Source organism: Tenrec ecaudatus, chromosome 14 (assembly GCF_050624435.1).
Source record: "Tenrec ecaudatus isolate mTenEca1 chromosome 14, mTenEca1.hap1, whole genome shotgun sequence".
Lineage (NCBI taxonomy): Eukaryota > Metazoa > Chordata > Mammalia > Afrosoricida > Tenrecidae > Tenrec > Tenrec ecaudatus.
In genome coordinates, this window is record NC_134543.1 from 20354091 (window position 1) to 20367034 (window position 12944).

Here is a 12944-nt window from a genome sequence, read left to right on the forward strand (position 1 = left end):
TAATTGATTGAAACATTTCTATTGATGCTGTCAATTCCCGAAGCCACGTTTTCATCAATCCTTTCAATGCAGCATGGACTTTTCCCTCAATATCATCTGTTCTTGATCGTACACTGCCTTTTGAAATAGTTGCATGCCGGCCAATTATATTTTGGTGTTTGACTCTGTATTCCTTATACATTGTTTTCATTCTTCTTATATATTTGTCCTTAGAATCCTATAATATTTCAACTTGGACTTGAATTCCTGAACTCGTTTTAGCTTGAGAAATCCTTAGCATGTTCTTCACTTTTGGTTTTCTAAGTCCAGATCTTGCATATTTTATCAGAATCCTTCAATACGTTATCAAGGTAGCATCTGACCTCTTCTGACTTTAAGAGGGATAAAGAGAATCAAACTCCAAGTCTGCGTCCTATGACGTGGCACTGCCGTTCCCTCCCTTAGCCCTCTGCTGGGCTTGACCATTCAGAGCAATGTCCACATGAAACTCACCAGCAGTACTCAGGATTTCATTAGGGAAATCAATGGGTTACATTTCAGGATCATGAATGTTCACTACATACATCTTTGGTCAGAACAGTCCTTTCTCTGCAATGCTAAAAGGCCGGCCTCTTTGTAGCCCTCAGCCTCTCTGTCCTACATGATCAGTGTCACAAAGTTCTTCACGCTGCTGATAAACTCTCTAAGGGCACCGCCTTTGTCCATTACCCTTATACAGAAGGTGCTTGGGCAGCAAACCTAGATTTCCTGATTAATTCCTTAAAGGTACCTGACTCTGCAACTGGGCCTCCTGCCAGAAGGCAATCAACTTTACTTGCTCTGTGGGCCGGAAACAAACTACTCTCTCTCATGTTCTGGCTTTACTGATACTATTCATATATGCTCTGGTGTTTTAGCAAAGACCTCGGGTGGTGTAGTGGTTATGAGTTGGGCTCTGATCCACAAGGTCAGTAGTTCAAGACCAGCAGTGGTTCTGAGGGAGAAAGATGGGGCTTTCTAATTCGTAAAAAGTCACAGTCTCTGAAACACACAGGTCATTTCTAGCATAGTCTACAGGTCACTATGATGACAGTGAGAGTAGCCTTCTTTTCAGCCATGTCCCCAGGCAGACATTTCTCTGATCCTTAGTCTCTTAGGCAAGACACCCCTTGTTTTGCCCTGCTTCAGCAAGATTACAAAGCTCTTTCAGTGCTGTGGATAAACACTCTGAGGGCATTCCACTCTGCTAGCAGATTCAACCCAATGGCTCTCAGGTCTAGCTTTGTTGTTCAGCTTGCCCAGTGGGGTGCCTTGACTGGCCCCCTGCTCTACAAATAAGTATTCTGCCTGAAGCCTCTCAGCTTTATTCACTTTGTGGAACAGGAATTCATTGTTCTGGCTCATGCTCTGGCTCGTGGTCCTGCTGCTGCGGCTCCTCTGCCAGGCCTGTGCTGCTAGCGTGGTGTCACTGCTCCGTGTCTGGTAGGTGGAAGTTCGGCATGCACGGATCTTGGGATCCAGAGACACACATCATTTCTGGATCTTCGCTCTTGATACTAGTGATATCCCCTTTCCTGTTTCAGAGATGGCTCATTGTATACTCAGCAGAATGACAAAATGGGCCAATCCCCATGCTAGAGTTCTGATTTCATAAACTAAGTTATTAACCCTGTTAATCACCCTTCACAACTGAATCATTTAAGTCCATCATCATTTCCCCCCCACCTTCACTTTTCTATGTCCATCAGGAAGAGAAAATGGATCATCCCAGTACTTTGTTTGAAGGAATTACAAAGACTGTGGTAGAAGAGCCATATGAAGAAATGAATTCAGTGTACCCCAATACTTGAGAATGTCCTGTTCAACTCCATTTCTTCCATTTGCCTTGGCTATTCTACAGTTAACAGCAAGTTTCAGAGTCTCTTCTGACATTGACTTTGATATTTTATTTCATGCCCAGCTTTTTAATGACCTTCTGCTTCCTTCGTATATGATGCTCTTGCTGTTATCCTTCAACTTAACTGGCTTTTAGTTACTAGTGTCCATTGTATAAAATCTATTCTTTGGATCGTCTCTAAATTCAGGCACAATATACTAGAACATGTCCATTCATTCTGGTTTTATTATATTATGTGTTTAATCAAATTAATATACTCATTTACTAGAAGAATATCTTTTTTATTGACCTTCCAATTTATTTGTGTATCGGCAGAAATAATAAAAATGAATAAGCATATTTTAAAACCCAAATGAGTAAAGTATAATCTTTGTCTGATTTTGCACATATAAATACTTTCTGTTCTATTAGAAATTTGAAATAGCATTGTCATCTATATGCAATTATCCATTAACTAAAATTATCCTTAATGGTTCAAAACAGGACAATTCTTCTCACACTTATTTGTAGTCAGCTCATGGCTGGAGATTTCAGTAACTTTGTTATTATCTTATTGTATTGCAATAGTGAGGTACCCCTACTTGATTGCTTGATATGTGATCGACAAGAAATTTAATGAACTTCATAGTTTATATATTCATATTCAAATGTTTTCTTATTATCCCTAAGTTATAGAGGAAGAAAATGACCTTATAAATATAAGAAACCTGACCAGGGAATCTGTCCTAAAGGGTAGTATTGGAACTCAAATTCAAGTGCATGTGAATTCAAACCTATGTTCCTTTTTACTACACTTTCATCTTCCACTTTGTACTCTATTAAAGGTGAATCTATGGAGAAATCTGAAAACAGCTTCTTTTAAAAAATACAGCATGTCTCTGATTATGTGGCCTACTTCCATAAGCAGGAATGCTTCCTTAAAATTAATTGAAAGCCGCAAATTGTCAGAGCTATGGAGACACCTTAAGTGGACTGGGAATTTCATTTTGGAGAGCTTTAATGGTATGTTAATATTGAAAAAAATATGCTCTCAAAAGAAACAGACTCTCAAATTTATTTTTCCATCTTGGGGAACGTACAGTAGATTGAGCACAAACAAAAGGAATAGAAGAAAACCACAAAATGTAAATATTAATACAACCTTGAGAGAGTGGAGTCTCGCACTGTGCTCGGAATAACACTGTCCATCCCTTTGCACTCTGTCCCCAAAGAGTTTACAATGGGAAACTCCTGTAATTCTAACACAGACTTTCAACTAATAGGCTGAAAGTGGGGAGGGAATTTGTGGAGAGCAGAATAAATCGCTCAGCCATAAAATTATGTGATGCCAATTAAAATACACTCCCAGGTTGGTTGCAAAGCAGCTGCCGAACTGCAGAGTCTTTAGAAAGCGCTCCTGGAGAGGGGCTAGGTGGCACGAGGGCTTTTAACATTTATCCTCTGAATATTTCATCCGCCACTAGAACTCCATGCGAAAGCACAGGGAGTTTGCCAAGCGCGCAGTATCATTTAGCACCCTGGTAGTTCACTTCACCAGGATCAATTTGGGCTTCCTTAAGAGTCTTTTGCAAACCTAAACTTCATCGCCACCAACTGACTTTTTAATTATGTGGGTCCTAAGAGCCTTTGGGCATGGAATAGGACGGGCTATAAACATAGCCACGACGCGCCGCACACACACATGGTCTTAGAGTATCCCAAACTGGATAATAGTGCTATTCATGTCTCTCTCCTTCGGCATGAATTTGGGAAAGACTAATATTAACCTGTGCAAAACTGAATTTCCTATCTGCAAAACAAGAAAGATAATAGTCAATACTTCATAACTACTAGTATATATTCTAGAATAAATTGTGTCTGTTATGTGCACGGTATGCTGTTTATATGATAAGCTCTGTAAACATCATTTAAGCTTCCATTAGTTAAGAGATTAAAAAAGGGAAAAGAGAAGCCACAGATTAAAGTCCACGGGAGAAAGGTGAGGCTGTGCCCCTGTGGAGACCCTCACTCTCAGAAGCCCTACATGGAGTCTCAGTGAGTTACAAAGGCGATCTGGTGATGCAGCGGGTTATGCGTGGGACGGCGAGACACAATATTAGTGGCTCAAAGTCGTCAGCTGCTCTGAAGAAGAAAGGTGAGCTTTCTGCACCAGTAAAGATTTTTGCTGTGAGAGCCCATTGGGGCGATCTTATTGTGTTCAATAAGCCTATGATAAGTCCAAATTAACTTGATGCTAGTGGCTTTTTCTGTTTTTGTTTCTGATTTGGATGCCAATCAACTCCAAAGTCATAGGCTTTGTTTGGGATTTGGGTTTTGCTGTCAATAGCTAGATGTATAATCTCAGAAAATGTGTGTTACACTATTTGCCCTCAGTTTCCATCAGAATATATTGTCGCTTTAAAATCTCTTTGCTGAATACATTCTTGAAGTGATTAGAGATATTAAGATTTTCCAAGAGGTAATATAATGAAACATAATTGGTAAATGCCTTTTAATCACACTGTATTTTTCAATTCATATTCGAGAGATCTTATGCATAATGAGAACCTTTTATACACTTACATGTGAAAATGAGTAACTTATGACTTTATATTATTTTAAAAAATCTCTCCCGACTTTTATCATACACGTCATGGCAGAATTTGTCAGGGTTTCAAGAAAGATCAGTTTGATTGGTTTTAACTCAAATTTTGTACATAGGATCGCGATGAATTTTACTCAGCTCTATGACACCTACTAACAACTCAACTTTAGCGTCTCTAGGGGGCAAGGGGTTAAATATTGTGCTGCTGATTGGAAAGCCAGTTTCTTGGAACCCACCAGCAGCAGCAGGGAAACAAGTTGAGCCTGTGGACTTCCTTAAACTTGGGTACCCCAGGCACTCATTCCACTTGGGCCTATCTGGTTCATGAGTGGCAGTCACTTGGTAGCAGTAGGAAGCACATTCCACCACCCACCCCTCGGGAAATGAATATTTGTCAAAGTGTATTAGTGATGGTTGCAAAACATGAACTATCGAATTGATGCTCTGCACTGGATATGTAACAAAAAAGTTGTGTTCTCCACACATTCATAAACAAGGAAAGAAAATGTACATGGCTTAAATATTCTACATAAGAATGCATGCATATCTGTTTCTTTTATATAAATTTGCTCAGTATCAGGAATTATATGGTTCATCATTATCAGAGGTAAAATTCCTTTAAATAGTAACTGTACACATTGGGTATCTATGAGTAAGAAAGAACTAATGCCATGGTGCATAAAGATAACATAAACCAAAAGCCAAACCTATTCCTCTAACGTCCATTCTGACTCGTGGTGACAATATGGATCGAGTTTCATAGGCTGTCCATCTCTATCAGAACAGAGAGCTCCATCCTTCTCTTCTGGAGTGGCTGGCAGGTTTGATTTGGCTTCTTTGGTTAGCAGGGCAGCACTCGCCTAATAGTGCCAGCAGAAGTCCTTGGGACCCAAAGACTTACTATTTATAAATCTCCAATTTCTAAATTTTTTTATCCTTTTTCCTACCCCCAGCTTCAACATTTCTACTTTAGAGCCTACGCTTTTCCTGTGTTCTCTTCCACCTATATTGAAATTAATATATACATCTTTCTCTTTTATGTGGGTTAGCATCTTACACCTTTAAAGGCATTTTAGATCAGTCAGATTTGTTTAAGACACGGAGACTGTTACAGGCACAGAAGAATTCCAGACAAGGACAGGGGCAGTGACATATATTTGCTCTTCTCTGCAATTTTGGAGAGATTACCATTCATGTTTTTATATCATATTTCTGCTGATTATTATTTTTAAAAATATCTAAGTACTTGCAAATCTCTATATAACATAATCTCAAGGGCCTCTTAGCAATATATAATGGGGTGGCCTTATGAACATTTTATATGTAATTATCCAACTTACATTTACATTTTTACCACACAAACATAGGTTCCCTAAGCCAGGAGTCATATGGTTTTATTCCTTAGGATGGTGTTAAAAGGCACCGGGAGGACATAAAATCCCGAACTGATCAATAAATAGAATACTAGCTAACGGCAACTCTATCTTTAACTATGCATCAACTGGTAGTATGTTTTGGTTTACAGACAGAGGAAATTTTCTAACACTATGACTTGAGAAACTAGGAGAGCTGAAGCCCTGACCAAGCAGATTTCGAATTGGGCATCACCCTTGCTTTTGGATGGAGCCAATTGGAGAGGTTGCAAATGACGTCATCAGTCATTGAAATGGATGGGGCTGCTGAGATAACATTCTTCACCTCCATGTAAACACAGATGGGTCCTTCCAGGAATGCCTTACCTTGCAAGTCTGGGAATTAGTTTATAGGTCTGACAGAGTGACCTTTAACATAATGTACTTGTAAAAATAAAAAAGAAAAGAAAACTCTTTATAACTAAAATATATTGGCTACAAAATCACTTCCCAGCAAGTGGTCTGATTACAATCAAAATAACCTACCCAAAGGAAACAGTTTACCTGTGATCAATTTAATGTGATTGTAAAATGCTAATTTTGAGAGAAAACACATTCAAGGTTTGTGGCACTGTCTATAAAATTTACAGACAATCTAACATTCAGTGATGTGTAGCACATATGGGTAAGCAGATGGCTGTAGTATTATTTTTAAAAACAGGACTTTTGCTGACAAAATACAGAATTGGAATGGTGTGATTGGAAAGCTATGGGGATGTTATTTATGAGGCAGTAAACTCATACTCAGTAATTGGATTCTTGTTAAATGGTAGATAAAAGGATTTGGTAAAAAATAAAAGTATATGAGTGTTTGTTGGTTCAGCAATTAATGAGGAATTCATCTGAAAGAATACCTGTCTATGCTTTCCATTCCATTGCATCACCTTTCACTACTTTGAGGGTGACATGTTAATTCTGTATACCTCACTAAAACATTGTCCTAGGTACATGTATAATACGAAAATAGTTTATCATTTCAATGAAAATCTATAAATGTTCTATATGAAAGTACACCAAATTACACACGCACATACACACATCTTTATTGAAAATAAAAATACTCAGAGAAACCAAATTAAGCACTTAAAACAATTTTGCTGGTTTGGATGCCTCCCCTTTAAGCTACTTGAAATATTTTAAAATCAACTGGTTTTGTTGTTGTTGCTCTTGCGGTAGTTACTGTTATTGTTGCGGTCTAGCGCTGTAGCCTTCATGCTCATTGTTTTCAGCAGAGAAACTGTGTGAACCTATGTGCCTTATTGAATTTCCTATGAATTTCTCCAAAGCAGGGCTTTTCTCTGTAAATACACTGTTGTTCTAACCAATCATTATACAAATCTTGTAAATGACCCCGTTAGTGCAAGAATAGGCTCCATGTAACAAACATTGTGGGGACTGGTAGGACTGAGCTGTGTTTTGTTCTTTCGAATACAGGGGCACTATGGGCAGAAGCAATTCAACGGAGAGGTCAATTTTACTTCATAAATTAATGGCTCCCTGTTCCTCAAGTAATGTATTCAAAGCCATGCCATTTAAAGCTTAATTTATCCAAAGCCATGATTTTTCTCAGACAAAAATAAAAATAGAAACAACACAGAAGAAGAAGTAGAACCCTTAAATCAATGTCAGAGCAAAGTGAGTGCCCCAGGGTGGTTATCATGAAGTCACTGATGAAAGTTGTTGGATTGAACGGGTTTAGAAGCCATCATTTTGCATATGAAGTAAGACACTAGAGCATGAATATAATGGAGGAATTGAAATGTGTGCCATGATTGAACATAAATGAAGATGGACATGTGTTCGAATGTGTGTACATTTCATGCAGATGTCATTTATATTTTATCAAAGTCCTATAGATTCAGATGTGTTATCAAAATACATGTTTTGGGGGTTAGAGAAGCAATCCTAAACTGAAAACCACCAACCTAGACACAAGGAACTGTTCAAAGTGGGGCAAGTTCAACCCTTTGGAGAGAGTAGCAACATGTTTTCAGAGAACTTTCTAGAAGACCAGTATTTACCTGTGATGCCAGTCAGGGAAATTGTAATCTTCAAATCCAACTCCTATAAATGCAGGCAGATGGAAAAGCAGAGATGCTTAGTCATTTTCTCCTCCTTTAGATAATTCTATTCTCTGGCTTCATTTTAAGCTGTGGCTATTATACTTATGTAGACAGATCAATGATAAGTTCTAGATCTCTCTATTAACAAGCTTACATAGCTATATATTTTCCTGATAAATTGAAGTCATCGCCTTTATCCTCGAATTCTTCTTTATCTACATCTGCTGTCTTTTTGAAGACATTTTTATAAATATATACAAATGGTTGACAAGGTGATATATAGCAAAGTTAAGAATTTGGAACATGTTGCATATTAATATCAGCATACACATGATTTAGATGTAGAATTAACATCACTCAAATTTGCATTTCTATTATTATCACTCTACTTAGTATACTTTTAAACATTTAAAATAAAACTTACTAAAGTTTAGAGAATTCTCAAATCATCGGTGTCAAAATTTAGACCCCTGCTGACTTCAGTTTTGAAGCAGATAGAATAAAAATGTAAGTATTTTACATGTTTCTCTTCCTTTAAACAGTTTATTTATGACATGTTTGAATAATAAATAGTCTGTTTCTAAACGTTTGGGCTTAATGAATGTCTAACATTTGAATCATCCTATTTAGATATGGCTTAGACTTCTTTAACAACCACACCACTTTTACTACAGACAGTGCAGACTATGAGAGCTAGTGGGACGAGGCCTGGTGATGCTGTTCTTGTTAGATGCCATCACGTGGATTCTGACTCATAGCAAACTCATGCACAGAAGAAACACTGTCTCGTTCTATATTATCCTGAAAATCATTGTTCTGCTTGACTCAAATGTTGTAGTCACTGCGTCAATTCAACTTGAGAGTCTTCCTTGTTTATACGGACTCGCTATTTTATCAAGTGTGATGTCCTTTTCCAGTAGCTTATCAAAATATTTGAAAGTCTCACCATCCTCAAGTTCAATGTGCATTCTGACTGTACAGCTAGTAGTAGGCAATGAGTGACATTCATAAGTCTATTAGATCAAGGAAACATGAAAATGGAAGGAAAAATCAACTGTACAAGTCAAAGACTTTTAGGAACAGGATTAGGAAAACTAGTATAAAATACTCAGTCATCACAAAATCAGAATTTGAAACCCCAATGAGATGGATGACCTCCTTTATCTCTCACTCTTTAAACTCACATGGAAAAGCCCACACCCCTCTATTGCTCATCTGTCAAGGTGTCTCTTTTTGCTTACCATTTCTCTTTACTGAAACCTCAAATTATTTTCATTTACTTTGTAAAATAATTTGTCTATTGTCCTGTCTATTTCATCCCAGATGTGGAATAAAGCTAACCTTCCAATATCATCAAAATGGACCATCAAAGAATTTTATTGCATATCATTTGGTTTCTACTTCTGCTTGGTTACTGGGTATATAAGGTGGTACCCCAAAACACCTGGAATTGAACTGGGCAGAGTGGAGCTTTCTTAGTTTGCACTTCGCCTGGCAGGTGAGTGTGTTTGACAGGGTTCTCTAGAGAGACAAAACCAAATTGCTAATGATGATAGATAGATAGATAGATAGAATATATGTATACATAGAGATAGGTATATAACACAAGAAATGAACAGTTAAATTATAAAGCAGTACAAATGGCTCAGTGCAACTCACTCCCGTGAGAGAATTGTGAGACACTGGCAGTCCTTCATGTCTTGAGGGCTGCCAGGTAGTCTTCTGTAGAGCAATTCAGGCTATCCGGGCACAGGCAGCAAATAGCAAGGCAGGTCACCAACAGTCAGCTAGATGACAGGGTCTGAGAGTCCCCAGCTCAAGAGATGTAAATTCCAATGGTGTGGCGAAGCAGGTCTTGAAGGAACCTCAAATTACAGTGACACAGTCCACAGGTTAGGTGTCCCACAGGTAGTGTAGCTTACAAATTGAGGCACAGAACAAGCAAGGCAGCCGCACACTGGTCCGATGATCAAAGAGCGAGAGACAAGAAAGGTGAGGCTCGCAGAGCCATTTATCTCTCTGCCCTTCAACTAATCCCACATGTGTTTATCGGCCAGACTGGCACAATAAACTATCTCAGTGAGCATTGAGCAACTCGCTCTGGGTTAATGCACCCAGTGGCATTGCCTGTGAAAATTCTCTCCGATCACAGTTAATATTTTTGTGAAAGGAGTTTCACTAGAATCTCATTGTTTTGTGATGGCTGATTGAAGAGAACAGAGTGTACCTGTGAAATTTTGTTTGCTGCTTGGGGAAAAATGCCACAAAAACTGTTGTGATGTTGAATACAGCACACAAAGACAATGCTATAGAAAAACTCAAGTGTACAAGTGGCTTTCACATTTCAAAAGAGGTGAAATGTTGCTTGATAACAAACCTCATTCTGGACATCCATCAGTTTCCCAAATGGATGAAAATGTCAACTCGAAGTACAGTTGGAGTTCATTCCACCAGGTCAGACTGCTAATCAAAATTTCTATTTAAAGATTCTGAAAACGTAGTGTAATAGTGTGTGACCAAAAAAATGCCTGATTTGTGACAGATGGGTCTGGTTTTGCCACCACGACAATGCACCTCCTCATGCAGCCATCTCAGTGTATCAGTTTGGGGCAGAAACCACATGCCTTTCTTGCCCCTTATTCACCTGACCTCACTCCAAGTGACTTCTTTTTGTTTCTGCGAATTATGAGGGACATTAAATTACAACAATTTTATAATGTTGAAGAGGTGAAGGAAAACAAATGAGGAAGGTGCTGTCAGTTATCCAAACAGATGGGTTTGCAAAATGTTTCCAAAAAGGGATCACAGATTTGACAAAAGTTTTAAGTGTCATGGAGAGTACTTTGAACATCATACACTTGTTGTCTAAAAATATTTAAATTCATAGCTTTGGAAAAAATAAATCCAGGTTTTTTGGGGGACCCCCTCATATGGTGTATGTGTGTGTGTGTGAATCTTTGTATAACCTGTGAGAAGTCCGGGTAGCACTGTCAGGTATACACTGTAGTGTGAATTAAAAGGTCAGCAGTTCAATCCTACTAGCCAGACAAGGGAGAAAGCTAAGATGATTTGTTTCCATAAAGATTGACTTTTTTGGAAACCTTAGAGATGGTTGCTGTGAGTTGGAACTCACTCAGTGACAATCACGGTGATAGCGTGTATTAAGTCCATTCTACAGAGCAAAGTGAAACAAGTATAACTTTGAGTAATAATTTTCTTTCTTTTTTAAAAATCATTTTATTGGGGGCTCATACAATTCTTATCACAATCCATACATACATCCATATTGTGTCGAGCACATTTGTACATTTGTTGCCATCATCATTCTCAAACATTTGCTTTCTATTTGAGCCCCTCATATCAACTCCTTATTCCCCCCCTGCTTCCTACCCCCTCATGAACCATTAATGATTTATAAATTATTATTATATTGTCATATCTTACACTGTCCGACATCTCATTTCACCCACTTTTCTGTCGTCCATCCCCCAGGGAGGAAGTTATATGTAAATCCCTGTAATCAGTTCCCTCTTCCTACCTCACCCTCCTTCCACCATCCTGGTATCGCCACTCTCGCCACTGGTCCTGAAGGGATCATCTGTCCTGGATTTCCTGTGTTTCCAGTTCCTAAATGGACCAATATACATCCTCTGGTCTAATCAGAACTGTAAGGTAAAATTGGAATCATGATAGTGGAGGGATAAAGGATTAAAGAACTAGAGGAAAGTTGTATGTTTCATCGTTGCTACACTGCACCCTGATTGGCCCGTCTCCTTCCCGTGATCCTTCAGTAAGGGGCTGTCCAGTTGCCTACAGATAGGCTTTGGGGTCTCCACTCTTCACTCCCCCTCATTTACAATGATATGATATTTTGTTCTTTAATGCCTGATACCTGATCCCTTTGACACCTCATGATCACACAGGCTGGTGTGCTTCTTCCATGCGGGCTTTGTTGATTCTGAACTAATTGGCTGTTTGTTTACCTCCAAGCCTTTAAGACTCAAGACGCAATAACGTTGGATAGCCAGGCACTATCAGCTTTCTTCACCACATTTGCTCATGCTCACATTTGTCTTCAGCAATCATGTCGGGAAGGTGTACATCATGGAATGCCAATTTAATAGAACAAAGTGTTTTTGCATTGAGTAAGAACTTGAATGGCAGTCCAATGTTCATCTGCTACCTTAATACTAAACCTATAAATATATGTATGTAGATCTATTTCCCCACCATCCTATACAAATATATTTACATATGCACATGCCTGTATTTAAACCTCTATAAATACCCTTTGTCACCTAGTTCTCTCCTCTATTTCCTTTTACTTTCCTCTTGTCCCACCATCGTGCCCAGCCTTCATTTGGGTGTCAGTAATTTCTCTCATTTACATTGCCCTTGTCAAAAAAGTGAATTAAATTTATGCTATCTTATTGGTACTCAAATAAAATTAATTTTACCAGATTTATAGGTAGCAACATTATTGAAAACAAAATACTATTTGTTTTTAATTTACATTTCAGGAACAAGCATTTTTCTATCCTTTAGTATATGGTTTTTTTCAGAGGTGACTCTGGGTTCTGGAAGTAATGATTTTAAAATTTCTCTCGCAGAATGCTCTGGTTGTTGTTGTTCTGTAGAACTGACATTTGTGTTATTTCTGATGTACCCACTTAATCTCCTTCTGCCATGGCTGCCTCACTGCTTCTGAAATCATGCCCAATACCATCAGATGATGTTTGTGAAATAGTTTAATTTCATTATGAATAGTTAATTTTATTAGTTTAAATTTCAGATTAAAAACAATTTATTTACTGTATTCAGTTTAAGACTCACTGGCCGATTGTAACATGCAGAATTCAGAATCCAAGAATTAAAATTAAGATGCAAACTTATTTGAGCAGCATAGTTCTATATGTTAAAACAAAATAGTTGATTTTATAAGTAGCAAAACAATTATGGCATATTAACACAGACCTCACTCATCGCCTAGCCATGTTCTAGAGTTCCCT